At 36.1% G+C, this 14,618-nt stretch overlaps 2 pseudogenes; one reads left to right on the top strand and one right to left on the bottom strand.

The window, feature by feature from the left end:
• Window positions 1-3,141: 3,141 nt before the first annotated feature.
• Window positions 3,142-5,088, bottom strand: LOC141519080 (kinesin-like protein KIF23 pseudogene; annotated as a pseudogene).
• A 124-nt stretch (window positions 5,089-5,212) lies between these two features.
• On the top strand, window positions 5,213-11,199 carry LOC141519078 (inosine-5'-monophosphate dehydrogenase 2 pseudogene; annotated as a pseudogene).
• Window positions 11,200-14,618: the final 3,419 nt, after the last annotated feature.

Below are 14,618 nucleotides of genomic sequence, written 5' to 3'. Positions count from 1 at the left end.
GAGGTTACTTTGAATGGGATTTGTCTTTCTAGCTCTTCCTGCTGTTTCTTGCTAGACATATATAGAAAAGTTAAGGATTTATGAGGGTTTATTTTATAACCTGCAAGTTTGCTAAAATTGCTAATTGTTTCCAGTAGTTTTTTAGATGATTTCTTGGGATTCTCTACATAGATCATCATGTCATCTGCAAAGAGTGAGAGTTTTGTCTCGTTCTTCCCAATTCTAATTCCTGTAATTTCTTTTTCTTCTCTAATTGTTGATGCTAACATTTATAATACAATATTGAATAGTAGTGGTGATAATGGGCACCCTTGTTTCACCCCTGATCTTATTGGTAATGCCTCTAGCCTCTCCCCATTGAGTATAATGCTTGTTGATGGTTTCAGATAAATACTGCTAATTATTTTAAGGAACAGTCCATTTATTCCTACAGTCTCTAGTGTTTTTAATAGGAATGGATGCTGTATTTTGTCAAAAGCTTTTTCAGCATCTATTGATATGATCATATGGTTTCTGATAGGTTTGTTGTTCATATAATTAAGTATACTAACAATTTTCCTAATATTGAACCAACCCTGCATTCCTGGAATAAATCCTACTTGATCATAATGTATTATCCTAGTGATGACTTGTTGTAATCATTTTGCTAAGATTTTATTTAGGATTTTTGCATCTATATTCATCAGGGAGATAGGTCTATAATTTTCTTTCTGTGTTTTAACTCTTCCTGGTTTAGGTAGCAGTACCATATTGGTTTCATAGAAAGAGTTAGGCAGAGTTCCATCTTTCCCCATTTTCCCAAAGAGTTTATATAGGATTGGAACCAATTGTTCCTTAAATGTTTGGTAGAATTTACTTGTGAATCCATCAGGCCCTGGAGATTTTTTTTAGGGAGTTCAGTAATGGCTTGTTGAATTTCTTTTTCTGAGACAGGGTTCTTTAGGTATTTAATCTCTTCTTCATTGAACCTGGGCAACTTATATTTTTGTAAATATTCATCCATTTCACTTAGATTATCATATTTATTGGCATAGAGTTGGGCAAAATAATTTTGAATTATTACTTTAATTTCCTCCTCATTGGTGGTGAGTTCACCTTTTTCATTTATGATACTAGCTATTTGGTTTTCTTCTTTCTTTTTTTAAATCAAATTGACCAGAGGTTTATCAATTTTATTGGTTTTTTCATAATACCAACTTTTGGTTTTATTTATTAATTCAATAGTTGTTTTGCTTTCAATTTTATTAATTTCTCCTTTAATTTTTAGAATTTCTAATTTGGTACTTAAGTGGGGATTTTTGATTTGTTCTTTCTCTAATTTTTTTAGTTGCATGTTTAGTTCATTGATTTCCTCTTTCTCCAATTTATTCATATAAGCATTTAGAGCTATAATATATTCTCTGAGAGTTGCTTTGAATGAATCCCATAGGTTTTGGTATGTTGTTTCATTATTATCATTATCTATGATAAAATGGTTAGTTCTTTCTATAATTTGTTTTTTGGTCCACTCATTTTTTAAAATGAGGTTATTCATTTTCCAATTTGTTCTGGGTCTATATCTCCTTGGCCCAGTATTGCATATGACTTTTATTGCACTGTGATCTGAGAAAGATGTATTCACTATTTCTGCCTTTCTGCAGTTGATCATTAGGTTTTTATGTCCTAGTACATGGTCAATTTTTGTATAAGTTCCATGTACTGCAGAGAAAAAGGTATATTCCTTTCTATCCCCATTCAATTTCCTCCATAAATCTACCATATCTAATTTTTCTAACAATCTATTTACCTCCCTAATTTCTTTCTAGTTTGTTTTATGATTCGATTTATCTAGATCTGATAGTGGGAGGTTGAGGTCTCCCACTAGTAGGGTTTTGATATCTATGTCTTCCTGTAATTCTTTCAGCTTCTCCTCTAAGAATTTGGATGCTGTCCCACTGGGTGCATATAGATTCAATATTGAAATGACTTTATTGTCTATGGAACCTTTTAGGAGGATATAGTTTCCTTCCTTATCTCTTTTAATGCTATCTATTTTTGCTGCTGCTTTGTCTGAGATAAGGATTGCTACCCCAGCTTTTTTTACTTCAGCTGAAGCAAAATACATTTTACTTCAACATTTTATGATTACTAATTCTTTATTGCCCTCCATGCTACCTTCCCTCTCTTTGTATTTCCCCCTTCCCCCACTTTATCCATATTCCCCAGTCTTTTGTTTCTGAAAACCACCCCCTTCAGTGTGTTTTCCCTCCTATATCACACTCTCCCCTTTCTTTCCCCTTTTCCTTTTTCCCTTTTCCCTTCCCTTCCTTTTATTATTTCTCCTTAATTCCCCCACTCCCCTTCCCTTTCTCCATCCCCCACCCCTTTTCCCCTTATAATACTTGAAAGTTTAGATGTTTTATAAGTTAACTGAGTATGTGTAGGTTGACTTTAAGCCAAGTCTGATGAGAAGAAGATTCAGGTGTTTCTCTTCTGCTCCCTTCTTCCCCTCTATTACCATAGGGTTTTTGTACCTCTTAGTGTAATGAGATTTACCCCATTCAATCCCCTCCCTCCTCCTCTCTCTTTCCTGTCCCCCTTTTTAGGGCAGTAGTGTTTTTTTTTAGATCATTCTATTTAAGTCATAGAAAATTCTGAGTGTCTGACCCTTCTAGTTCTGTATATTCTATTGAATAGAGTCTAAATTCCTCAGAGTTATTAGAATCTTTTTCCCAAGTGGGGTTAAAGCCAGTTACATCCCATTAGATAGTAGTAGAAATCCTGAGGTAGATGCTATTTCTCCTGGCTTTTCTCTCTGGGTTCCATGAGTTGGACTTCCTCTAAGAGGTTTGTTTCATGTGATAGATGGGGAAGAGATCAGGAGACTCTAGAACTATGCCTGTCTTCTCTCCTCCATCTTGGCCAGAAGTCCCCATGCCTTTTCTTTTATACCAGCTACTATGGTGCCATGGGGAGACATGTAACTGTGTGACTATTTCACTTTGCATTTTGGAGGCAGGCTTATGATCTTCCCCGAGTGTGGTCATCTGTGTCATAGAGGAATTGGTGATATATTAGGTATTGGAAAAGGAGAAACTGATCATTAAAAAATTCTTTCTTGATTTTGTTCCTACATACAATCATACTCACTTTGATTTCTCCTCAAAATAGTTCATGAATATTTGGATCTTGATATGCAACCATCTTGTTAACCCCCCATGCACTTGGTTTTCTTGAAATACTTCCATAAGTGGAATATTCCCAGCTTCTTATAGTCTTGTTGCCATCTATTTTAGTCCTATTGGTTCTTTCCCTTCCAGCAAGATCAATTAATGACAACTGACTTAAAGTGATTGGCTCTTTTCTCCAGTCATACATTATTTCCATCTTCATTCAAAGGAGCCTGAGCTAGTTTAATAATGAATAGACTATACGAAATGCTGGATTCATCATTTAATTGATGTCTATGCATCTTTTCTTGGGATTTCTTCAGAAAATTTCTGACTTCTTCAGAACACTTCAAAAGCTTCTTCAGTAGATTTTACTTCTGCTTCTGTGAAACCTATCGCATATAAATATAGTTCTTGTCCTTTTGCAGCATTTTAGATTGTGGAGGTATTGGTTCCATAAAATCAAATGGTACCTCCTCTAACAAGTCATATATATATATATATATATATATATATATATATATATATATATATATAATCACTATTAATTTCAACTATGTCATAGACGTTTTCTTCATCTGTTTCTTTTGATTTGTAAAATTCTTCCACACTCTCTGGATCAAACATCTGAACATCTGTTTGTTGTAAAAAGTCTTTGGAGTAGGTAGTGCCTCTCTTCCTATTTTAAAAAGGCATTGATTTCACACTGTATATTCATACTGCTCTTATCATTGAACTTAAAACTATATCACTTGACGTGAAATGCTTCTATCCTATAAAATATCATGTCCAAAACAATGAGAAGCAGAACTTCATTACCAGCAGAACCAGTCATCTTGTGGATTTTTAAAAAAATTTTTTTCTCCTCATGAATAAGGTCATCTGCCAAAGGGTTAGCAAGAACATCAAAGAGTTCCTTTTCCGTCATCAGAATGCCAAATACTTTTTAAAAGGACTATTGTGTCTCTATATCCTCTATTTCTGATTACTCTGTAACCTTCAGGAGTACGAAAGTGAATTTCACTGTCACTGAACACTTCAGTGTAGTATTATGATCTGGAAGGCTCTCATGCAAGATAGTCAATTTGTATCTTTGTGACTTGCTCCAGGATCCTTTATTTTTTGAAATTTATTTAGTAGTTTATTTTTTCTACAGCTTCACATAAAAATAATTTGGACAACTGTTTTTGGAAATATTGAGTTCCAGGGTGGCTAGGTGGCACAGTGAATAGAGCACTGGCCCCAGAGTCAGGAGGACCTGAGTTCAAATCAGACCTCAGACACTTAATAGCTACCTAGCTGTGTGGTCTTGGGCAAGCCATTTAACTCCATTGCCTTGCAAAACACTAAAACAAATATTGAGTTCCAAATTTTCTCCTTTTCTCCCTTCTCAAACCCCTTATGGGGAAACAAGCAATTTGATCTGAGTCATGGTTGGTTCTTGTCCTTCATTATTGAAGAAAACCAAAATGGCATCACTATGATAGAGATGAGTTACAATGTGTCTAATTGTGATTGATTAGACCAATATGAACTCAAAATGCTCTACCACTGCTCAGACACAAATAATCCATGTGAACATCTGAGGTGGTTACTCTAAACTAATATGTCTCGTTTCCTTTGAACTCCTTCAATTCGAACTTGCTCAGAGATTACAACACTCTCTCTGTTGAAGGCATGCCATGCTGGACAGTCTCAGTCTTGTGCCAGGGTCTCCAATACTGCACCATCAGTTCCAAAGTTCTTAAGAGAGAGCTTCAGGGTAGCCCTGTATCATTTCCTCTGACACCCCTATGAGCACTTTCCCTGTTTAAGTTCTCCATAAACTAATCTTTGGCAAGCATACACCTGGCATTTGAACAAGGCCAGCCCATCGTAGTTGAGCTCTCTGTAGTAACTTTTGAATGCTTGGCACTTTACCTTGAGAAAGGTCATACATGTTTAGTCATGAAGCATATTTTCATAACAGTCATATTACTGAGACACCCTGAAGGTCTCATTGAAGAAATTTAGAATTGATTGTAAGGCATAGGAGACACTGGCATTGGACCGCCCAGCCTGGCATGGCCTCATCAGTGAGGGCAGTACACTCTATGAGGAAAGTAGAATTGAAGCAGCTCTAAGGAAACATGACATATATAAATTTAGAATACCCACTCCAGGTGTTCAAATGGACTATTTGTGCTCAACCTGTGGTAGAGCATTCCAGACTTGTATTGGGTTCATCAGCCACAGATGGACACACTATAATTTTTCTCAAGCATAGTGACATCATTTTGTTGTTTTTGTTGTTGTTGTTGTTTGAAAGGCAGTGGGGGGTTAAGTGACTTGCCCAAAGTCACACCACTAGGTAATTCTTAAGTGACTGAGGCTGCATTTGAACTCAGGTACTCCTGACTCCAGAGCCAGTGTTCTATTTATTCACTGTGCCACTTGGCTGCCCCATAGTGATACAATTTTGGTCTTCTTCCACAATGAAGGACAAGAACCATTATGAAAAATATATTAAGAAAATAAAATTTAAAAAGTTTTCTTTGATATATGTTCAGACACCATTATTCTTTTCCCTGGGAATGGATAGCATCTTTCATCATAAGTCTTTCAGAGCTGTCTTAAATCATTGTATTGCTGTGAATAGCTAAGTCATAGTTGATCGGCTAAAATATTATTTTTATTCTGTATACTTTGTAGTAATTAATCTGTCTTACCAGGTTGTTTTGGAAAACATACTGCTCATCATTTCTTATAGCACAATAGTATTCCATCATAATCACAGCACAAATTTGTTCAGTCATTCCCCCAAAGATGGGAATTCCCTCAATTTCCAATTTCTTATCACTAGAAAAGAGCTGCTATAAATATTTTTGTACATTTAGATCCTTTCCTTTTTGTTTTTTTTATCTGTTTTTAGACATAAATCTAGTAGTTCTAGGTCAAAGGATAGACCTGATAGTTCCTGAGCACAGTTCCAAATAACTCTTTAGCATGGGTGAATCAGCTCACAACTCAACCAAGAGTGTATTAATGTCTTATTGTTTCCATGTCCCCTCCAACATTTATTATTTTTCTTTTCTATACAATTAGTGAATCTAATAGGCATTATATAGTATCTCTGAAATATTTTAATTTGCATTTCTCCAATCAATAACGAATAGTTGTTTTTTAATAACTATGTCTATAGTTAGGTTTGATTGCTTCATATAAATACTGATCATGTCTCATCAATTATTAATTGGGGAATGGTTATTTTTTATATAAATTTGATTCAGTTCTGTATATATTGGAAAAAGGATACCTTTATCAGAGAAACTTTCTTCAATTTTTTTCATAGTTACTATTGCCATTCTGTACTTTCCTCCATCCTATTCTTCTCCCCCCCAAATTTATGATTTTTCCTCTTTCCTTTCACCCTGTCTCTCCTCAAAAGTGTTTTGCTTCTGACTACTTCCTCCCACAATCTTCCCTCTTTTTTATCACCATCCCCTCCTTCTCTTATCCCCTTGCTTCTCTACATAACTATAGGATAAGAAAAGTTTCTTTACCCAGCTGAGTATGTAAGATATTCTTCTTGGTTTTTTTTGTTTTTGTTTTTATTTTTGTTTTGTTTTGCAAAGAAAATGGGGTTAAGTGACTTGCCCAAGGCCACACAGCTAGGTAATTATTAAGTGTCTGAGACCTGATTTGAACTCAGGTACTCCTGACTCCAGGGCCGGTGCTTTATCCACTGCACCACCTAGCCGCCCCTAAGATATTCTTCTTGAACTAGTTTTAATGAGGGTAAGGTTCTGTCACTCATCCTAATTGCCTTCCTCTTTCCCTCTACTATAAAAGTATTTTTTTTCCTCTTTTGCATCATTCTACCTTTCTTTTTCCCTTTTCACCAGTACATTCCTCCTTTACCCCTTAATTTTATTTTTATAGATCACATTCATTCATATTCAATTCATATATGTATCTTCTATCTATGTATATGCCTATCTGCCCTAGTAATGAAAAAGTTCTTATGAGTTACCAGTATCTTCTTCCCATGTAGGAATATAAATAGCTTAAACTTATTCATCCCTTATGATTCTCCTTCCCTGTTTACTTGTTTTTATGGTTCTCTTCAGTCTTATATTTGAAAGTCAGATTTTCTATTCAACTATAGTCTTTTCATAAAAAATTCTTGAAAATAGTCTATTTCATTGAATTTCCATTTAATCTCTGATGGATTGTACTTAGTTTTACTAGCAGGTGATTCTTGGTTATAATTCTAGCTCCTTTGCCCTACAGAATATCATATTCCATGGCTTTAATATAGAAGCTTCTAAATTTTAGTGTTAGCCTGACTATGACATAATTTAATTGTTTCTTTCTGGCTACTTGCAATCCCTTCTCCTTGATCTGAAACCTCTGGAATTTGGCTATAATATTTCTAGAATTTTTCATTTTGAGATCTTTTACAGGAGGTAAGGGGGACATTATTTCAATTTCTATTTTAGGTTCTGGTTCTAAAATAGCAGGGCACTTTTCCTTGATAATTGCCATAAATATGATGTCTGAAATCTTTTTTTGATCATGGTTTTTAGGTATTAATTCAGATAAATTTCAAGTAAATAATATTTTAAATTCTCTCTCCTGGATCTATTTTTCCAGGTTATATAGCTCATATTGTCTTCTATCTTTTCATTCTTTAGTTTTTTTTATTTTATTGTTTCTTGATTTCTCATAAAGTCATTACTTCTATTTGCTTAATTTTAATTTTTAAGACATTATTTTCTTCAGTGAACTTTTGTACCCTTTTCCATTTGGATAATTCGAGCTTTTAAGGCATTCTCCTCATTGACTTTTTGTACTTCTTTCATCATTTGACCTAGTTTGTTTTTCAAGGTGTTATTTTTGTCAGTATTTTTGTGTCTCCTGTATCAAGCTGTTGAACCATTTTTCATAATTTTTTTGTATAACTCCCATTTCTCTTCCATCCCCCCCCCCCCTAACTCTCGTATTTGATGTTCAAAATCCTTTTTTAATTCTTTCATGGTCTGAGAACAATTCACATTTTTCTTGGAAGCTTTGGATATAGGAACTCTAACTTTATTTTGTTCTTTTGAGTGTGTGTTTTGATCTTCCTTGTCATCTTAATAATTTTGTATGGACAGAATTTTTCTTCTGCTTGCTCATTTCCCAGGCTATTTCTTGACTTATAACTCATTGTTAAAATAGATCTCTGCTTTCAGGGTAGAGAGTACTGTCCAGGTTTCAATATTGAACAACTGTTTTCAGAGATACTTCTAGTGACCTGTGAGTTTCCAGTTCATTCAAAGTGGTATGTTTTAGGGAGAGGTGAGTTTTCTGCTCTCCTAACCTATGTTCTTGTTTGTAAATGACCACAGGTTTTCTTTTTTGTTCTGAGACTATGACAAGGGTTCCTTCTCCACTATGACCATAAGCTCTACAATGCAACTGCTTCTTTTCACCCTGGGACTGTCATCCTGGACTATGATTCAGATCAAGCATGGGCAAAGCAGCAGAGGCCTACCTCAGCGCAGGAAAACAGCACCCTGGAATCTCAACCACCTTACCATCTGAGTCTGGAGAGCTCCAGAATTACTAACTGCTTTTCTGCTTGTGTTCTCTCAAAGTCTGTTCCTGGTTTGCTGGGACTGCATCTGTACTGGTATGGCCTGCCCTAGACTGTGCTTTCCTGTCAACCTTTTGAGCTGTCTGGCTGAAAAAAATATTTCCACCCTTTCTTGGGTTCTGCCACTCCAAGAATGGTTTTATGGCATTATTTAAAGGTGTATGAAAAGGTTTGGGGGAGAACTTGGGCAAATCTCTACTTTTTCTCTGACATCTTTGATCTTCCCCACTTGGGGTTTGTTCTTTAGAAGTGATTTCCTGGAAATTTTAGTTTTTGCAAACTTTATAGTCATAGTATGGGTACTCTATAAGTAGCAGATGGTAGAGAGAACTCAGAGAAAGCTGGCAGGAAGAATGGAGGGTCATGTTTGCTGTCCTTGGTTCCCAAGAGTTTTACAGTTCACTGTCTAAACTGTTTTTCTCATGCCTCCACTCTTACCTCCCCTACCAGGTGAGGCATTATATTGGTTGCTAAAGTATCTTAGCTTTATTATGAAAAAGGCCAAAGTAGAAAAAGATGGCTTGATCATAAAGGTACTACTTAGGAAGAATGAAGCAAGAAATTAAAAAACAAAGTAAGAGATCTGGAGAAAAGTGGAAAAATAATAAATAGCTTAGGAGAGGAGGGTGGAAAAACTTATTAAAACAGTGAATGCCCTGAAGATTAAAATGGATCAAACATAACATAATGATTCTAAGAGACAAGAAAAAATACTACATTAGGAAAACACTCAAAAGGAAATTAAGAAAGAAATAGAGGATAGATGACTTAAATCATTCTTCCTCTTTTTTTCTTATCATTATAATTTTTATCTTGAAGAGACTAATCATCTATTTTTTCTTATTAAACCTCTCTCTAGCCTTCAAGATTCTGTCTATAGCTCTTTGGGAGAAACATCAACTCCACAAGGAGTTGCTGGGCCCACCTTTTTTCTTCCCTTATTCCATGTCCTATCTTTGCCAAGACAGACTATCTCATCAGTGGGCACTTGTGTTCCTGATGATGGGTTCATGGTACAACAACTCTTCAATTGCAAAGAGGGATTTACCTACAATGACTTTCTCATCCTCCCAGGCTACATAGACTTCACAGCACACCAAATAGACTTTAACTTCAGCCCTTACCAAGAAGATAATTGTGAAGATCTCACTTGTTTCCTCCACCACGGAAACAGTAACTGAGGCTGGAATGGCCATTGTCAGGGTGCTGATAGGAGATTTTGACTTTATGCATCACAACTGCACCTGAGTTCTAGGCCAATGATGAGCACAAAGTGAAAAAGATATGAACAGGGCTTCAACACTGACCCTGTGGTTCTGAATTCCAAAGATCAAGTGTGAGATATGTTATGAAGCCAAGCCAAGGCATGGTTTCTGTGGAATCCCAATCACAGTCAATGGCAAGATGGGCAGTCACTTAGCGGACAACATCTCTTCTCATAGTATCATCTTTGTCAAGGAGGATGAATATGACTATTTCCTGGGTGAGATAATGACCAAGGCAAAGGATTTAGTGGCTCCTTGCAAGAATCATGCAAAAGGAAAGCAATGAAAGGGAAGCTATCCATTGTGAATATGAATGATGAGCTAGCAGACATCATTGACTGCGAGGACCTGAAGAAGGACTTCTCTCTGGCATCCAAGGACATTAAGAAGCAGCTTTTGTGTGGGCCTATCCTTGATCCCCATGAGGTCAACAAGTATTGACTTGGCTTGTTGGTTCAGGCCCATGTGGGTGTGATTGTGCTGGACTTTTCTCAAAGAAACTCTGTTTTCCAAATCAACCTGATCTAGTACATCAAGGAGAAAATATGACAAACTCCTGGATATAGGTGGCAATGTAGTAACAACTGCAGAAGAAAAAAGTCTCATTGATGCTGGAGTGGAGACCATGAGGGCTGGCATGGGCCGAAGCTCCATCTACATTACACAGGAAATACTGGCATATGGACAAGCTCAGGCAACAGTTGTGTGCAAGGACTTGGAATATTCTCTTTGCTTAGGGATCCCTGTTATGTTGTTGACGGTGGTAGCCAAAACATGGCCAAATCACCTTGGAGCTTCCAAAATGATGATGGGCTGTCTGTTAAGTGAATACTTCTTTTTTGATTGGATCTGACTAAAAAACCCAGGAGATAGGCTCCCTTGATATCTTAGACAAGAACCTCAGCAGCCAGAATGATTACTTCAGTGAGACAGTGGCTCAAGGGGTATCTGGTGCTATGCAGAACAAAGGGTCCGTCCACAAGTTTGGTCCATTCTTGCTTGCTGGCATCCAGAACTTCTGCTAAGATAATGGTACCAACTCAATATAATTCAAGTCAGACCCATGATGTACTCAGGGTAGCTGACATTTGAGAAGAGGCTGCCATATGCTCAAGTGGAAGGCAGCATCCATGGGCTCCATTCATATGAGAAGAGGCTCTTTTGAGAAGTGACCATGTTTGCTTTTATTGCATCTTGCCTCTCCTCTATGGTTAGAAAAAGATTCTGCCTATACTCATTCCTCAATGATTGTTCTCATACTGTCAAACTCTCCTCATCCAAGTGATTCTAAACATGGTTCTCACAATACAAATCTCATTCCTTGTCCTTCCTGTCCTAAACTGTTACTCTCATCCCTTTAACTCTAGTTTCCCCAAAATACCTCTTGCCAAAGCTACCCATGTCTTCCACTTTTAACTTCAAAATTCCTGCTACATAGACGACAAACTTGCTTACATTTTAAGATGTTTTTTTTTCCATTCCTACTCCATTCTAACTATCATTGATAAGTGGTTTTGTACTAAGGATAGAGCAGGCCACCAGCTTTAGTTTTGGTGGCATTTTCACTAATATCTTCATTTCATATGCCATAGTGGGAAAGTAAAAATATTCCTTGGTCCCCATTGTCATTTCCAGACTCTTTGTCTACTATTATCATTCAGTAAGCTCTCTTCTTTTGAGGTCCATTCAATTTATTCTTATTACTCAGTCAAGATTCTGGTAACTATATTCTACTTATTCCCTTAATATTCTCCTTTTGGACTCAGTCTTTCTCTTCAATGTAACTTCTTCTTACTAAGAGACTTCAACATATTTAGTGAGAATTATTCAAAGAGTCCATCTTCTAAGATTTTTCACTCTCCTTATTTCTTGTAACCTCTATCTCACTTGAGGTTTATACAGAGGTTATTTTACCTATTGCCATCATCCACAAGTAATCCACTTCCATCTTCATTCACTCTTACATTCATTTATCTGGTCATAATAATTTTATTTTATCTTTCCCTTTACTTTACAACTCTTTATATTGTTTTTCACAGTTACCACAGCCTTCTGTTCCTCATTTCCTTCATAGGACATCAACCATTCTCCTTTCTTCATTTTGAGTTCTTGGTGAATTCTTTCAGTTCTACACAGTCTTCTGTTTTTGAGTCCTTTGCCTCCTTTTTCATTCATCAGTCACACCCTGTCAAGGCTCTAGCCTTGAATTACTTTCACCATCCACTTTTTTTCATTCCTATTCCCATGATACTGAATGGATTTGGAGAAAATCATCAAACTATCTTATGTAGCATCAATTGGGCCTTCACTGTATCAATGTACTTTTATAGTTCTCTAATTAATTATTTTATTCAGTACACTGACTATTCCAAACTGCACAGTGTGCTCAAAATTCCCATAGCACTTTCTTTTGACACTATTTTCTCATACTTAACTAAAATAGTAAAGCTATTCACCAAAACCCCTTCTTCTTCCCTTCTTCATATTTTGTTATTCATATTTCTTCCCCTACTATATCCTTCTTTGTCCCATCTCCTATTAAAAAGTGATCCTCCCTGCCAGAGAAATCTTCTCTATATGGAAAAGTAATTCCATTCTATCCTGTCTCCTCCAAAAGACTGCAACCTCTATCATGCTTACACTCATTAATCTTCAGTCTCTCCCTGTCTACTGAATAAGTATTCCTGATGCCTACAAACTTACTCATGTTTTCCCTAACTTTAAAAAATAAAAACCAAAAAGAAAAATCTTACTTGATGTATATACTATCATCTTGTATGCATTCTCTTTTCCATGGCAAAACTCCTTGGAAAAGGAATCTGCCATGAATACCTCTATTTCTCCTTTTACTTACTCCTCAGTCCTTTGCATCACTCAGTTGAAACCATTCTGTCCAAAGTTATCCAAACAATCTCTTAATTACATAAGCTACTGGTCTTTTCTCAATGCTTATTTTTCCTGGTTTCTCTGAAACTTTTGCCATTCACAATCACCCACTTCTATATACTTCCTCCTCTCTAATTTTGATGACATTGTTCTCTCTTGTTTCTTCTCCTATCTGTTTACTTCTATATTTCCTTTACCAAATCTTCTCAGCCATGCCCAGTAGTAATAGGTAATCTCCAAGTCTTGGGGTCTCTTATCCTTCTATACTCCCTTGGTTATTTTAGCTTTTGTAGTTTCATTTCTATAAAGGTAATTTTCAGATGAATGCATTCATTTCTCACTTCTCATATAAATTCCAGTCTTTACCAATTGCCTGTTGGGTGTTTTGAATTGTATATATCACAGACACCTCAAACACATTGTGTTCCACTCCATTCCCAACCTTCGCTCATTCAAATTACTCTCTTACTATTGAGGGTATTACAACATTACTGATCACCTAAGCTCAAAAACTAGGTGTCATCCTGGACTCCTCATTCTCACTATATTAATTCTTCCTTCATATTATTTGTTGTATATGTCCCCTTCTATCCTCTAAAGAAGCAACATCCTTGCACAGACTTGAATCACCTCACACCTGTACCATTGCAGTAGATCCTTGTTTTATCTCCTCACTCAAGACTCTTCTTTTCAATTCATCTTGACTTCTTTTTTTTTTTTGATTTTTAAATTTTATTTTATTTTTCCATTTACATGCAATGGCAGTTTTAACAAACTCAGGTGTTAAAATGACATTTCAAAAAGTCACAGAATTAAGTATTAGGGGATAAATAACTATTTTGTGACATCATGGAGTTTACATTTTGCAGGGATGGATTCCCATTCATCACTTCATGCCTGGACTATTGAGATGGTTTATTGTCTGCTTGCCAAATATCTCCTCACTTGTCTATTCTTCTACTCAACAGTCAAAATGATCTCCCTAAAGCACAGATTAAACCACATCACTCCCCTTGACTCATAAACACATTTAATAAAGTCCAATGTGTCACTGTTACCTATAAGATCAAATGAGATGATCCCCTCAGACCTTTAAAGACCTCCCCATTCTGACCCTTTTTAGGCTTCTTATGCTTTGTGCTTCTCTGTATACTCTACAATCTGATGTCACTTATCTCCTTTGCACTAACTATCCACCATATCTGACATACTCTATTTCTTGGCTTCCTTCAAGATTCAGCTAAAATGTTGCCTCCAAAGCAATTTCCTAGTTACCTCCCTGCCTAGTATCTTTTCTCACCTCCAATTAATAATAAATAATTCTAATATGTACAAAGGTGTTAATATCCCACTGAAATGGGTATTCTTGAGAGTAGGAACTATATTTTTTGTGTGTGTTTTCTTTTTCTTTAAAAAAAGTTTATTTGAGGTTTACAATTTTCCCCCCATTCTTGCTTCCCTTTCCCCACCCCCCACAGAAAGCATTCTGTCAGTGTTTACATTGTTTCCATGCTATACATTGATCTAAGGTGAATATGATGACAGAGAAATCATATCCTTAAGGAAGAAAAATAAAGTATGAGAGAGTAAAATTACATAATAACATAATGCCTTTTCCCCCTAATTTGATGGTAATAGCCTTTGGTCTTTGTTTAAAATCCAGAATTCTTTCTCTGGATACGGATGATACTCTCCATT

This window comes from Macrotis lagotis, chromosome 3 (assembly GCF_037893015.1).
Source record: "Macrotis lagotis isolate mMagLag1 chromosome 3, bilby.v1.9.chrom.fasta, whole genome shotgun sequence".
Taxonomy (NCBI): domain Eukaryota; kingdom Metazoa; phylum Chordata; class Mammalia; order Peramelemorphia; family Peramelidae; genus Macrotis; species Macrotis lagotis.
Note: the sequence above shows the minus strand (reverse complement) of the source record. Positions and strands in the feature narration are given on the sequence as shown.